This window comes from Gigantopelta aegis, chromosome 9 (assembly GCF_016097555.1).
Source record: "Gigantopelta aegis isolate Gae_Host chromosome 9, Gae_host_genome, whole genome shotgun sequence".
In the NCBI taxonomy this organism is placed as follows: Eukaryota; Metazoa; Mollusca; class Gastropoda; order Neomphalida; family Peltospiridae; genus Gigantopelta; species Gigantopelta aegis.
In genome coordinates this window covers 67,257,384-67,271,183 of record NC_054707.1, presented here as the reverse complement: position 1 = coordinate 67,271,183, position 13,800 = coordinate 67,257,384, and the positions used below count along the sequence as shown (strand labels likewise).

General features: G+C 39.0%; 1 protein-coding gene across 1 annotated transcript in view; it reads left to right on the top strand.

The window, feature by feature from the left end:
• LOC121381712 (parathyroid hormone/parathyroid hormone-related peptide receptor-like) overlaps positions 1-13,800 on the top strand; it is a 100,910-nt gene that overhangs the window by 55,688 nt on the left and 31,422 nt on the right. The window lies entirely within an intron of this gene.

Genomic DNA, 13,800 nt, shown 5'->3' with positions numbered 1-13,800 from the left:
TTATATGATGTTAACGGCCAAGTAGTATCACGTGTGACACCTCATTGTATTACAAGTAAGTATTTCATGTCTAAGTAGTATATGATGTTAACGGCCAAGTAGTATCACGTGTGACACCTCATTGTATTACAAGTAAGTATTTCATGTCTAATTATTATATGATGTTAACGGCCAAGTAGTATCACGTGTGACACCTCATTGTATTACAAGTAAGTATTTCATGTCTAATTATTATATGATGTTAACGGCCAAGTAGTATCACGTGTGACACCTCATTGTATTACAAGTAAGTATTTCATGTCTAGTTATTATATGATGTTAACGGCCAAGTAGTATCACGTGTGACACCTCATTGTATTACAAGTAAGTATTTCATGTCTAAGTATTATATGATGTTAACGGCCAAGTAGTATCACGTGTGACACCTCATTGTATTACAAGTATTTCATGTCTAAGTATTATATGATGTTAACGGCCAAGTAGTATCACGTGTGACACCTCATTGTATTACAAGTAAGTATTTCATGTCTAAGTATTATATGATGTTAACGGCCAAGTAGTATCACGTGTGACACCTCATTGTATTACAAGTAAGTATTTCATGTCTAAGTAGTATATGATGTTAACGGCCAAGTAGTATCACGTGTGACACCTCATTGTATTACAAGTAAGTATTTCATGTCTAAGTATTATATGATGTTAACGGCCAAGTAGTATCACGTGTGACACCTCATTGTATTACAAGTAAGTATTTCATGTCTAATTATTATATGATGTTAACGGCCAAGTAGTATCACGTGTGACACCTCATTGTATTACAAGTAAGTATTTCATGTCTAAGTATTATATGATGTTAACGGCCAAGTAGTATCACGTGTGACACCTCATTGTATTACAAGTAAGTATTTCATGTCTAAGTAGTATATGATGTTAACGGCCAAGTAGTATCACGTGTGACACCTCATTGTATTACAAGTAAGTATTTCATGTCTAATTATTATATGATGTTAACGGCCAAGTAGTATCACGTGTGACACCTCATTGTATTACAAGTATTTCATGTCTAATTATTATATGATGTTAACGGCCAAGTAGTATCACGTGTGACACCTCATTGTATTACAAGTAAGTATTTCATGTCTAATTATTATATGATGTTAACGGCCAAGTAGTATCACGTGTGACACCTCATTGTATTACAAGTAAGTATTTCATGTCTAATTATTATATGATGTTAACGGCCAAGTAGTATCACGTTACACCTCATTGTACAAGTATTTCATGTCTAATTATTATATGATGTTAACGGCCAAGTAGTATCACGTGTGACACCTCATTGTATTACAAGTAAGTATTTCATGTCTAAGTATTATATGATGTTAACGGCCAAGTAGTATCACGTGTGACACCTCATTGTATTACAAGTAAGTATTTCATGTCTAAGTATTATATGATGTTAACGGCCAAGTAGTATCACGTGTGACACCTCATTGTATTACAAGTAAGTATTTCATGTCTAAGTAGTATATGATGTTAACGGCCAAGTAGTATCACGTGTGACACCTCATTGTATTACAAGTAAGTATTTCATGTCTAATTATTATTTGATATACCAGTCATGGTGCACTGGCTCGAGCGAGAAATAGCCCAATGGGCCCACCGACGGGGATCGATCCTAGACTGACCGCGCATCAGGGGAGCTCTTTACCACTGGGCTATATCCAGCCCCCTGGTGTCGACAAGCACTGGTGAATCACTGACAACAGGTGTTTGCAAAAGGTGATCTTATCCTGCCCCACCTCGCCATTAGCACAGCCAGAAGATGTTAAAGTCGCTGACCATAGCTTCAACTCGTGAAAATAGAAAAACATACAAGACATTTGGATAAAGTTTGTTGGTTTCAATTTATTAATCATCGGCTATTGGATGTCAAACATTTGGTAACTTTAATATATAGTCAAAGAAAGGAAACCCAGTACATTTTTCCATTAGTAGCAAGAGATTTTTTATATGCAGCATCCCATAGACAGGATAGCACATACCACGGCCTTTGATATACCAGTCGTGTTGCACTGGCTGGAGCGAGAAATAGCTTAATGGGCCCACCGACGGGAATCGATCAAGCCTCACATTTGGATACAGTTACGAAGTTACGGGGAAATACCCTTAAAATAGACCATGAATGAATGAATGAATTAATTAATTAATGTTTAACGACACCCCTGCACACACACAAATACAGAACGGCTATTAGATGTCCAGAGCTCGTCTACATAACCATTATTTCTTATAGATACGTGCGTTTTTAAGAAATATAAAATGCATTTTGTGGTATTAGAAACACCAGGATGACACAACCCCCCCCCAAAAAAAAAAAAAAAAAAAAAAAAAAAAACTTCAGAAGTACAGAAATAATCTAAACAATAAAATCTATCTCTGATTTGAATAATAATCAAAAACGGCTCTAATGGTGAAAAATACCCCGAGTGTTTAAAAACCAGGGTCCGTCACTTTAAGTTATCTGTTTTCATCAAAACAATCTCATTAAAATTAGGTACAGGATTTTCACTAAAAAGACGTGAAAGCATAACTATGCATAAAATAGGATACAACAGCGGACATCGGTAGTGCGCCACATTGGGACCTAGTCTCTAAGTGTGTACCACCTCCTATTGGTTGTACTATACCAAATAACATCCCATAGGCGTCAATGTTAAAGTATGTGGTTAAAAACACTATATGCAATATATCAACCAAACTATAACATACAAATATTAGTACTACAACCCTCCCACAAAGTGTTAATTGAAAAAGTGGAACCTTTTATGGCTCATTTTCGATATAACCGAATGTGTTTACAACACCCCTAATTTTGCACAAAATTGTAGTATTTAGTTTTACAGGTACCCCATACATGTTTCAAGCACAATGCTACTTGACACAGTGGTAGGAGATAAAATAAAATTGCACACATTTATTTCCAGAATCAGTGTGCTCTAGTGGTGTCCGTAAACAAAATACAGTTTAACATTTATTGCCCAGCTGAAACTACTGTTTTTTGACAACAAACACTGAGACATTTATCACCAATGGCAGGACTTGTCGTATAACTTCTCTATTAAAAGTTCAATTCACCTCGAACTTTGACCCAGCCGAATGTTATTTAGTTTAGTACTACCTATACTGATGGAAACTCTCATTGCTTGCAAGCTGATGTTTTGTTTGTCTTGTCGTCCGTCTGTGGCATGCGAGTCAGACATCTTGACTCACTTGTCATACGTCGTGTTTACTTTCTTAGATTCATTTCTCTTCAGCTACAAGCGATATTAAACTGTGAAATCAATGGGGGTTTTTCATCGCCGTCCTATGACAGAAATTTAATAAGGCCACCTCGTGTTACAACCCAGATACCAAAGAGAATTTCTTGTTTTCTCAAAATGGTCAATGCCCTAATTCCAAGTCAAATGATGGCTTTATATTTTTTTTACTCCACTGTGAGATTCATAAAGTAAATTAAGTTATATTTTGAAGTAATAGAATAGTCGAGTGTACTTTATTAACCTTACCGAGAGAGAGAGAGAAAAGACATTAAATAAGATAGTTGTTGTCTGTTTAAAAGACTGTTTACGACAAATAACCAATGAATACTAATGAATTCATTTGTGCAGTGGCGAGACATTGAAATCGTATTCGTGGATATTTACCAAAAAAAAAAAAAAAAAAAACCCACAAAAAACCCAACAACATCCGTATACTGTTATATAACTTTCAGTGTAAATCTTTAAATAACATGAAATAAATCCAATGTGAAAAAGAAAAGCAGAAATTTAGTTGCAAGCGTGTAATAAAATAAAATATCAGGTGATTAAAATGCAAAATCCCACATTTTTAAAGTTGAATTGCAAAAAGGTAATCGATATTTATTATAGAACAATGAAATTTTGCACAAAATTAGTTTATCATGTTGTGTGTTGATGATACAAATAGTTGATGATACTTTGCTTACTTTTTAAAGTGGCTTTGTTATATAAAACAACTTTTAAAAAATACAATGTTGCCCAATGATGATTCAAATAACAGTGTTGCTACACACTGTTATAAACGATCAGATCGCCGTCTTGTAGCGTTCTCGTTTATCAGTGAAAGCTGGAAATGAAGTTATCACATTCTTGTTCCTTTTTTTCTTTTATCTCGGCAAGACTTTGATTAACATATAACATAAATCGTAGCTCGGTCATTACATCTACATATATCACCATGGTGTGTGTGGCAGAAGTGGGAGCTGCTCTAAGGAAAATCATAAAAATGATGAAATGAAATTCCAAAAAACCGAGCATGCAAAAACCTGGTATGACCGTTAAAAGCATGTCATATATGATTATTTCGAGTATCCATTTTTAGAATTGTTGGAGATTTTTTTGCGTGTAATTATGCTGCATACTAGATTGCTTTTCCTGTATCTCAGAAGGATTTTTCTTGCAGAAGATGACATCACCTCACGTTCTATTAATGTTAAAAGCAATATATATGATTACTTGGAGTATCCACTCCTAGAAAGCCAGTATTGTGGGATTTGTATCTGTAATTTTGCTGCGAACTAGAGTACTAATCCTTAAACTCGACGACGGTCCATTCATGTAGACAAGCTATCAACGTTTTGTCAGTGTCTTAAAGACAGGCTGTCCGCGTATGGACGGAGCACGCCGTCATATTGTTTGTCGATGTCTTAAAGACAGGCTGTCCGCGTATGGACGGAGCACGCCGTCATATTGTCGATGCCTTAAAGACATGCTGTCCGCCTGTGGACGGATCACGCCGTCATATTGTCTGCCGATGCCTTAAAGACAGGCTGTCCGCCTGTAGACGGAGCACGCCGTCATATTGTCTGCCGATGCCTTAAAGACAGGCTGTCAGCCTGTGGACGGAGCACGCCGTCATATTGTCTGTCAATGTCTATTGCCGTCATATTGTTTGCAATATAAAGAGATACGAACACGAATCTGTTAATGGTTACCGGCCTCAGTGGCGTCGTGGCAGGCCATCGGTCTACAGGCTGGTAGGTACTGGGTTCGGATCCCAGTCGAGGCATGGGATTTTTAATCCAGATACCGACTCCAAACCCTGAGTGAGTGCTCCGCAAGGCTCAATGGGTAGGTGTAAACCACTTGCGCCGACCAGTGATCCATAACTGGATCAACAAAGGCCATGGTTTGTGCTATCCTGCCTGTGGGAAGCGCAAATAAAAGATCCCTTGCTGCCTGTCGTAAAAGAGTAGCCTATGTGGCGACAGCGGGTTTCCTCTATAAAAAAATCTGTGTGGTCCTTAACCATATGTCTGACGCCATATAACCGTAAATAAAATGTGTTGAGTGCGTCGTTAAATAAAACATTTCTTTCTTTCTGTTAATGGTTATAGTATGTCGTTCAGATTTCCTTTCATCTTTCAAAGTGACGGACCCTTGTAAAACACTATGTGTATTTCTCACTATTAAAGCCGTTTTTGATCATTCAAATCGGACATTACTTAGATTTTATTGCTTAGATTATCGTTTCCCGTACATCCGAAGTGTTTCCAGTCATCGTCGTATTTCTAACATCGCGAAATGCATTTTTCATATTTTTAAAATTGCACGTATTTCTGAGAAGTAACGGCTATCAGGACGAGCTCTAGTCAACTTTTAAGAATATTTCCCCGTTTTACTCTATGTTAACTTTATCCAGCTGTTTTACAGGTTTGTAGATTTCCCAAACCTGGTGTCCATTTCCACGTGTTGAAACTAGTGTCTGCAGTACTCTCTCTCTCTCTCTCTCTCTCTCTCTCTCTCTCTCTCTCTCTCTCTCTCTCTCTCTCTCTCTCTCTCTCTCTCTCTCTCTCTCTCTCTCTCTCTTTATTTATCGGTTTTTAGACCAAATGTTAAGCTAGACTTATACTCCACCGCCGACTCTTGTCGGCGAGTGGTTTACTTGCCCAGTCCTGCTTCACACCTAATCCTCATTTTTCAGTCAATTCAGTCTGATTTTAATACAGTTCATATTAAATTTTGGTGCATTCGTTCAACGCTTTTTAGTTTACCTAATAAAAAATAAAATTTTAGTTTTAAATGACGTAGTTTAAAATGTGTTGATGTGTCGTAAAACAAACGTTTTATTCCTTCATCCGACTTTAAGCAATGTCCACACACACACACGCACGCGCGCACGCACGCACGCACGCACACACACAGACACACACACGCGCACACACACACACACAGACACGCACACACAGACACACACACACGCACACATACACACACGCACGCACACACACACGCGCACACACACACACATACACGCGCGCACACACACACATACACAGACACACACAGACACACGCACACACAGACACACACACACACGCACACATACACACACGCACGCACACACACACACCCGCACACACACACACACACACAGACACACACACACACGCACACACACGTGCGCGCGCACACACACACACACAGACACACACACACAGAGACACGCACACACACACATACACACACGCATATACACACACGCGCTCACACACACAGACACATGCACGCGCACACACACAGACACACACACACAGACACACACACACAGACACACACATACACACACGCACGCGCAAACACACACACACACATATACACACACACGCACACACACGCGCACACACATACACACACACGCACATACATACACACACGCATACACACACACGCGCACACATACCCAGACACACACACGTGCGCAACACACGCGCACACGCACACACACGCACACACACAGACACACGCACACATACAGACACACACACACGCACACACACACACACACACACATGCACGCACACACGCACATACCCACACACAGACACACATACGCACACATACGCACACACACACACAAACGCACACATATACGCATACACACACGCACGCACGCACGCACACACATGCGCACGCACGCGCACGCACTCACGCACGCACGCACGCACGCGCGCACACACACACACACCGCTTTTAACTGGCAACCTTGACGCGTTTGATTCACTTGACCACGATAAAACTCGGCACTGATTGACTCGTGTTCTAACGAGGAAGTTTTAATGACTACATCTCCATAATAGTAGCCGGTCTTACCGACACCGGCTTGTGGCCGCATGTGGACTTAACTGACAATGAATATTCCAGGCGGAGATTGGTAAGCACATTTTATACGTGAATCAATCGTGAGAACGGGACCCTGTCGTCTAGAGGAGAGAAACTCGCCGCGTCTATGTCATACGTTGGTGGTGATTATTTTTCATTCAACAATTAGAGACCAGGGCTCGGAGACATCCGTGGCGCCGATACCGGAGATCCAATCAGAAGATCGTGGCTTAATAAGCGAAATAACCTAACGGCACTGGTATTGGGTATCTACGGAAGCTTTAAATCTTAGTTCCAATTTTGGAGCCGTGTTGTTGAGCACAAACGTTATTGTTGACAAAACAAATTTGCTCCATAGCAAAGACCTTTGGCAGAGTTTGAATAGTATGTTTGAAAAGCGAATCAAACTTGTGTTTTCACTATCAACAAATATTGACAATTATTCTAACGCAATATGCATGTCTTTTTTTTAATCAGTGAACAACTAAACAGGGCCCATATTATATCAGTGCTATGATACCGTAAAACCATCGTTGACATGGCGTTTGTTATAGTGATCTTATACAGGCACGGCGGAGCAGGGGTGGGCGTCTTGGAGGGAACGGGACTAAATCTTACGGCAGAAATTAATTTTACTTGTAGAATGAAGGAACTTGCATTTAAGGACATTTAGTTTTCATACCCCCGAACCCACTAGAAATGTTGCTTTGCGCCCTCTATCTCAGTCAGCCCCGCCTCTCATGTCTACTTGCTTCCGCCTTGCCTATTATGGCCTACGATGGTTTTTACGATGTCGTAGCGCAAAGGTAGCTTCGAAAATCTGTAGCCAGGTTGGAGCATGCCACACCCAGAGCGTCAATACGGCAAACACTGAATTAGCATATGGTCATGGTTACACTTAACAAGAAAGAGGAATTTGATGAATGTGCATCACGTGTAAAAAACGAAAGTAGTTTACTACCGTATATGCCATTTATTTCTTAAAGTTAGCACTATACATTTAATAGCGCAACTGGTGTTTGTTGTCCTCTCACCCCAGCTCCCCCCCAAAAAAAAAAATAAAGAGAGAGAGAGAGAGAGAGAGAGAGAGAGAGAGAGAGAGAGAGAGAGAGAGAGAGAGAGAGAGAGAGAGAGAGAGAGAGAGAAAACCATTAAAATTTAAATGTATGCAATTTCATTTCATCCCGTACCATTGTGTGAAGTACCCTTGGCGGTGATAACCGAGTGATATTTCCCGTCTCCCACAATGTGTGATACGTCTTTTGAGCGGTCTGCGGCTGACCTGCGATCATCTTGGCTAAGCGACGACATCTTCCATGGTCTTAGCTCTGTGCATTCCCACGTCCCACTTTATTATGTTGCAAATAATTATCATATTTGTGTTCAGTGATGTGCTTTGTAATAAATACAATACTATTCTCGTTCCATAACAAACCGTTTATATTACATCTCGTGTGTTTTCAATCATAACTCGCTCTTACTCGTGATGTACGATTAAAAACACCTTGATTGTAACATAAATGGCATATAACGGGAACTCGTTTAGTATCCTCTACATATTAAGAAATAAAATTAGGTTTGAGCAGTTAAAAACATATGAACTACCAGACACTCGTTGGATACACACGTGTTGAATATGTACTCAATATATATTTTTAATCGTTAAAAAGCGTCTGTTACTCGAAAATAGCTAAAAAAAAAAGGGCAGAAAACTCAGTGATATATGTTATTGTATCTCACGTTCTTAACAATGATGTTTTGACAATAGATTCAGAGTCGAGAAAGAGATACTTTACTTAATTGACCACCGTTTTTTACATTTTATTTACGCATTTATCTTAGTTTGACACCCATTAGCCGATTTACATGTTGGGTTGTCGCTAAATATTCATTCATGCATTCATTCGTTCATCATTTATTCATTCATTCATTCATTCATACTGTACTTCACTGAAAGTTGTATTTTATAGAATTTGAAATAATGTTCTTTCAGTCTTTACACTGAATGACAATTTGATTAGTTAAATGTTGAATGAGCTCTGCTTATATGGGCAAAAATACATGTGTGCAAAATTACAACCATGCAATTTTTACATGTATGTAAATATATATTTGCAACTCGTAAAGAATGGACATTTTGTATCTATGTAAAACCATCTTTAAACTACCTCTTGACTTGTACATACCGTGCAAATTTACATAGGTATATTATTGTGTTAATACAAACAAATCACATACATATGTAAAATTACCTATAAATAAAATACCTGCACGTGTAATATGATCCATATGGACGAGGCTTTACTTATTGGCCGTTCACATCTCGGTACATGAATATTATGAGTACCTCTAAAGGTATGCGTCGTAAGTAATCATTGGTAAGACTAATTAACAAGTGCCATTGGACAACTTGGCACATGCGCATACACTACACACTATACCTCCCACGTTTATAGTAAGTACGAATACCAGTATTCTGCTAGTAGATTGAGTCATTGTTTTGACAGTGACTGCATTTTCTAGGAATTCCTCCAGCCTAAGAGAAAATGCCTGTATATTATTCTAGCTTAAAAGATATGTGTATCCAAAAAGCAATTTCTAACACACATTCTTCACAACTGCTGGTTCGCAACCATCCCATTACTGTCACGGATGCCGATAGCTAATCATATCGGTAACAGTTAGTACTAATCGTTCAGCTTGTTTCGTAGATCGGTACGACCGGTCAGTAACTTAAAGGGTGTATACTACCAAATCAAATCCCATAGACGACAATAGTAACACATGTGGCTAAACCTCCTAAACAAGATAAACACCACGGATATAAATGCTACCACTCCTCACCCTTAACGTGAATCAGAAAACATTAGGCGTCAAGCTGCACATTTCAGAGATAACGGGTAGCATCTATGATTACTCTAGTTCCGCACAAACCTTTAGTACTTTTTTTTTACAGGTACCAGATACATGTTTCAAGCACAAGTCTACTTGACAAAGTGGTACTAGATGAAATAAAATTGCATACACTCTTTGCCCAGACGAATCTAATTCTTTTTTATAACCAACACACTCGCATTTATTACCAATCACAGGACTTGTGGTGTTCACTTCTCTATCTAAGGTTGTTGGGTGCATCTCGAACTTTGACCCAGGCGTAAGTTGTTTGGTTTAGTACTCCCTAAAGATAGCGAAATTCTTGGGATGGAACCCCTAACAATTAATGTGAACCCGCTAGCTGCTGAATGTCAATTAGGAGAGACAGGTCAATTACACGGTTAGGCAGGTCATTCCATTGTCTACTACACCTATATATACCGTTTACTACATGTACATAAATAAACTGTACTATGCGTCACAAAAAGACTGTTTCATGGAAATCCAGGTACCGTGATTACATTCCTCTTTACACAGACGGATCTCCGATCTGCTACTGGTTTTTAGATCAGCCACACACAAAAAGTTTGTTTTCTTTAACGACACCACTAGAGCACATTGATTTATTAATCACTGGCTATTGGATGTCAAGCATTTGGTAATTTTGACATAATATAGTCTTAGAGAGGAAACCCGTTATATGTTTTTATTAGTAGCAAGGGATATTTTATATGTACCATCCCACAAACAGGATAACACATACCACGGCCTTTGATATACCAGCCGTGGTGCACAGGCTGGAACGAGAAATTACATAATACGCAATAATTTTCATGAAATTGCTCGGTTAGACATCCATATTTACTACTGAACTTCGAACAATAAGTAAAGCCCTACAGGAGATTAAGGATTCGTGTGCATCCATGTATATTAATTTTACAGACTCACTTTCGTGTATCCAGGCATCATTACAATACACGAAGTTGGAACATCCCCTGGTTGGAGTGGTAATACGAAAGTGTGTCTATGTATCCATTGCCAATAAAGAGATTATATGTTTTTGGGTACCGAGCCATGTTGGCATTAAGGGAAACGAAAAGACAATTTCTCTTTCAAAGTATACTTTGAATGCGCCCTATGCCAGTGTTGGTGTCCCCGACAGCGATTTTAAATATCATATTAACCAATATATCCTTTCGACTTTGAAAGATGATTGGAACGGTGACATTTTAAACAAGTTTTATTCTGTTACGGCGATTCTGGGAGAGTGGCAGTCCTCACGTTGACGGCGCGGGAAGGATGAGGTGGTCTTGTGCTCGCATCGGTCATACATATTTCGGACATTCATTTATTTTGGAGAAGCATTCTCCACCTCAGTATGAGCACTGCCAGTGTACAATGGCTGTACGCCACACTTTGGTCTTTGGTTGAGTGTAATCATCTGAAGCTGAAAAGAATATATATTTTTGATAACCGAAATATGGTAAAACTTCATAACACTGATTTCTATACAAAGTTTAAATATATACTTACTTTGATTTTTTTTTGTATGGTATTGTACTTTTCCACACAGCTTTTTAGACTGGTTTTACACATTTATATAATTTCAAATTTTTTATGTCAATAATCATATTCATGAATATTCTAATCTCATGATAGCTGATGCTGTGAAAACTCTTGCAAATGTGTTTTCATCGGTTTAGATGAAGTAACAGACTTTACAGCTGTGGTGGCAGTACTCATGACGGGTGCCACTGGTGGGGCAGGATATGTTCATCTTTCGCGAACACCTGATATCACTATTGTTATGACAGTAATTCATGAGTGAATGTGATCACAGCTGCACTTACACTTATTCTAATGAGCTCTGTCTGGTGCTAGTTTCGATTTAGTAAACTATTCTGGGAGTGGCAGTCATCTGTGGCGGTGCCAGAGGTATGAAATCTTCCCTCGGGGGTGGCTCTCCTCCTATAGACAAGGCACTAGATACAGATTTATGGAATCATCCACAATTTTACTAACTGTCCATTCGAACCCGCATTTGTGCAGAGATACGGCCCTGATCATGTATTAGTATCACAGTTTTGCAAAAATCTACAGTTAAAGCCAGACTCGAGTACATTCAGCCGTTTTTCGCTAACGTTTGTAAACTATTTTGACTGGTTCCCTAAGTGATCATTTGGTTTACTGTGTAGCGTAAAAATCAGACTAGCGAACGTTAGCGACAAGCGGTTAACTGAACTTACCCCTGGTTTCCATACAATATGTAGCGGGTCGTCTACCGACGCAGAATAATACAGACCAAATACAATTTTTATGGAATCACAGTGGAACACGGTCTGCATTACAGAGATCCGTCTCAGACCGGCCGCGACTGTATTCCCTGTATCAGTCTGTGTCGGCGACCTGTTAAATATTTTATGGAAACCAGGCTTAGCAGCATAGGCGTTCGGGCTTCCATATGTGTAGGGGAGCAGGCTGATTCTTATCCGAATAAAAGAAAAATGTCCGAATCTGGATAATAACATTTATTCATATTAGCGTTACTGTCAAACAGTATTTGGGGTTGTAAACGAACCACTACGAATTTGTACATGAATTACAGCTAATATTGTGGGTAGAATGATGAAAATACATGGTCAAAAGGTTTCAGGCCAGCACTTTTTGTCCAAAGATCTCTATTGTTTTTGTCAGAATTTGCGGATTTGCTCCAACACGGGGAGTCTCCACATTCCCCCCTCCCCCCCCCCCCCCTTGATAGTCGGCAGGTTTGCGGTTGTTATGGATTGTATAATGGTACATACGCCACATACATAAACAAACTTCGTCAGAATCACACAAAAATGTTATTCACCATGGAAACCTGTTTTGAAAGCCACAGAAAGGAAGGACTGCTGTTCGCCGTAATTGGATGGCAGACAGAAAAAAACATAATCATATTTCTGAACGTTTAGATGCATCTCTCCCATTTCTGTAAGAGAATTTTACGAAATGTATTTTACGCAAACAATTTTTTAAATAAGAACGAAAATACACCTGTCCTTTTTTTATTGTTGTTCAATTGAGCTAAAATTAGATTAAACTAAAACCAGAAACTTTCCAGAGTAAACCAAAGTCCATTACCGTACATTGACAAAAAAAGCTTTCCGGGTTTTTGTTGTTGTTTTTTGCACATTTCATTGAGTTAAGGTGTTTTCTGTGTAATGCCTATCGAGGGGACATTAACCATTGTTATGTTAGAATAATGTGCATTTGACCCCAGCTGTGTTTATTCGATAACGTTTATCACACACTTTGCTTAATTGACACTACCTCGTCCAACCACTTACCTTATGGTATGGAAATTCACGTCCTTTTAATGATGACAAACAGTAAACTATTTTCTACTCATTTCTAGGCTTACGTTTTTTTGCCTTAAATAAACTGGTGAGCGTTTTATAAAAATAATGCATTTAAAAACAAAGCCAGATCAGTGATCCATAAATCATACATCCCCACACACTCACATCTCTGTATGTCTGTCTGTCTGTCTGTCTCTCTCTCTCTCTCTCTCTCTCTCTCTCTCTCTCTCTCTCTCTCTCTCTCTCTCTCTCTCTCTCTCTCTCTCTCTCTCTCTCTCTCTCCCAATTGTCGGAATAACCATATGTTAGACACCAAATATCCGTAATTCAAAATGTGCTGAGGAATCATAAAACAAACATTCCTTTCCCAGGATTCCTAGGATTCGCTGTCATCAACCACATTT